Here is a 2,901-nt window from a genome sequence, read left to right as displayed (position 1 = left end):
CGGGGGGGCAGTTGGGGGCAAGCACACTGGCACAAGGGGCAGTTGGGGGTGATCAGGCTGGCAGAGGGGCACTTGGGGGTGAGCAGGCCGGTGGCAGGGGGCAGTTGGGGGCGAGCAGGCCAGCAGGCAGAGTGGTTAGGGGCAATCAGGCAGGCAAGCAGGCAGGCAGGCAGGGGAGTAGTTAGGAGCCAGCAGTCCTGGATTGTGAGAGAGATGTCCAAGTGCCGGTTTAGGCCCGATCCCTGTAAACCTACAGTAGGACATCCTTCGAGGGGTCCCAGATTGGAGAGGGTGCAGGCCGGGCTGAGAGACACACCCCCCCCATGCACAAATTTCATGCACCGGGCCACTAGTTTTCCTATAAAGCTCCACATTGATGGATAGATTGTTGGTTCAGAATTTTTACTTTATCAGTCACAATATCTTTTACATGCACACATGTCACCTGCTAAAAAATCACTAGTAATTCTCTTTGCCTAACAAATAAAACCAAGAGTCCTTATCTTGTCATTAAAAGCTCTCCATACTTTACTTTAGCTTACTTGGCTAGTTTTACCTTATTCTACTCCTGACACAAAATCTATACCAATGGCTCTCAAACTTTTTGATGTGCATAACTCTTTTTATCATTAAAAAAAAATTCTCAGACTCCTAGACTCCTACCTGAGAGATTTATTCTTTTAGTGTCCATTAATTGAGAAAAATACAATAATGAAAAGCTACTTTCAATTAAAAAATGCCACTTAATATTTACTTTTTAAAAATTACAACTTCTACATATATTTCAGACACACACAAATACACACACTATTGTGGGTTGAATTGTATTCCCCCAAAAGATATGTTAAGTCCTACTCATGGTACCTTGCGGCTTTTTTGGAAATAAGGCCTTTGTAGATATAATCAAGTTCAAATGAGGCTATACTGGAATTAGGTGGGCCCTAAATCAAATATGATTGGTGATTTGTAATAAGAGGAAAAGAGGTATACAGACAAACATGCACACAGAGGGAAGATGGTGGAAAGACAGACACACAGGGAAGAATGCCATGTGAAGAGAGGCAGAGATTGATGTTCTGCAGCTGTGAGCCGGGGAATGCTGAGAATTGCTGACAACCACCAGGAACCAGAAAAAGCATGGCCCTATTGATACCTTCATTTTGGACTTTTAAACTCCAGAACTGTGAGTGAATAAATTTCTGTTGTTTAACCTATCTAGTTTATGGTACCTTGTTACAGCAGCCCTAGGAAACTAATATACATAAGGTGTTTAATATTTTTCCTGTCCACAAAAAATGCCTGATGAAAAATCACAAAAGGACAGTGAATTAATTAGCCATGCCTACATAAAGAAACCTCCATAAAAAAAAAACCTAAAAGGACTGCATTCATAGAGCTTCCAGAAATTCTTTCCACAATCAGAAATACTAATATCAGGAGATCCAAGATAGCGGCTTTGTAGATGGAAGCTACACTCACCTCCCAGACAAAACTGGAATCACAACTAAAATATAAAATAATCAACTTGAATAACCAACTGAAGACTAGCTGAACATAGTCTTATAACCAAGGATTTACAGAAGAAGCCACATGGAGACTGGTAGGAAGGGCAGAGATGCAAAACAGGCTGGCCCTGCAGCCATATGCTGTGGCTGAGGTTCTAGAGTGATAACTCAGTTGCAAAGGCTCTTCTGAGGAGTGTGGGGTCTCCACCTCACGGGGCTCCCCAGCCTAGAGCACCAGAGCCAGGAAGAGGAACCCACATAATATCTGGCTGTGAAAATCAGATCAGCAGGGATTGCCTGGCTGGTATGGCTCTGTGGTTGAGCATCAACACAAGAACCAGGAGGTCTTGGTTCAATTCCTGGTCAGGGCACATGCCTGGTTTGTGGGTTCAATCCCCAGTAGGGGACATGCAAGAGGCAGCCGATCAATGTTTCTTTCTCATCCATGTTTCTATCTTCTGTCTCTCTCCCTTCTTCTCTCTCTAAAATCAATAAAAACATTTAAAAAAATCAGCAGGGATTTTGTTCACCAGGGAAAGACAAGAATCGCCTAGAAATTCAGGTACCCTCTTAAAGGCCCAGCACACAAAACTAGTTCATAGCCATTCACCCTAGGCTCCACCAGAGGGAGGGCAGCTCAGAGCAGACTAAAGCTGTGGGGGGAAAGACTCAGTTGTATGGCTCTGGACAAAGAGCTGAGGGACAGCTGGCAGTGTCCCTGTGCTCAGCCCATCTGCCACATTGCCCACAGACGCCATCTTTCTTGGGTTGAGCATTTCCCTCCATATGGCATCAGCCTGGGGGAATGCAATAGCCTCATCCTCCCAACTCCCTGTTTCCCAGCCCTGTGGAGCTTGTGCCCTAGGGAGGAATCAGCTGCCCAGACCTGGGTGTATAGAGGTCTGGGCAGAATCAGAGTGTTAGCCTGACCTGAACCACCCTCCCACAAGAGATCCACTAGCCCCATCCCACTAAGTTTGAGCTCTCCAGGAGGGCCAGGCTAAATGCAGGACAGACTGAGTTATGTGGCTATAGGACAAGGCATATCTTCTCGCACACATGTGACTGATAGGTACAGAACCTACCCTTCTCAAGGCAAAATCTTGTTCTCTTTGGGCCTGATAAACACTGCTGACCTCCCCCTGACAACTCCCTGAGACCCCACGCCAAGACAAAGGTCTGTGGGCATATGGCAGATAGTAGCCTGCCTTGGTATACCCTGGGACTTTTTCTCAGGGTGGCCTCAGATTCAGCACTGGAACTGAGTTTGAATATGCATCAGTCAGGCAAACAATATTCACACCTACCTTGTGACTCACTGGAAACCTACCTCACGCAACCCGAGTACATCCAGAGGATCTTTCAGTGGCCGAGTCTAACAGACAGTGACAGGCAG

This window comes from Myotis brandtii, unplaced genomic scaffold, assembly GCF_000412655.1.
Source record: "Myotis brandtii unplaced genomic scaffold, ASM41265v1 scaffold77, whole genome shotgun sequence".
In the NCBI taxonomy this organism is placed as follows: Eukaryota; Metazoa; Chordata; class Mammalia; order Chiroptera; family Vespertilionidae; genus Myotis; species Myotis brandtii.
This window is presented reverse-complemented; position numbering follows the sequence as displayed.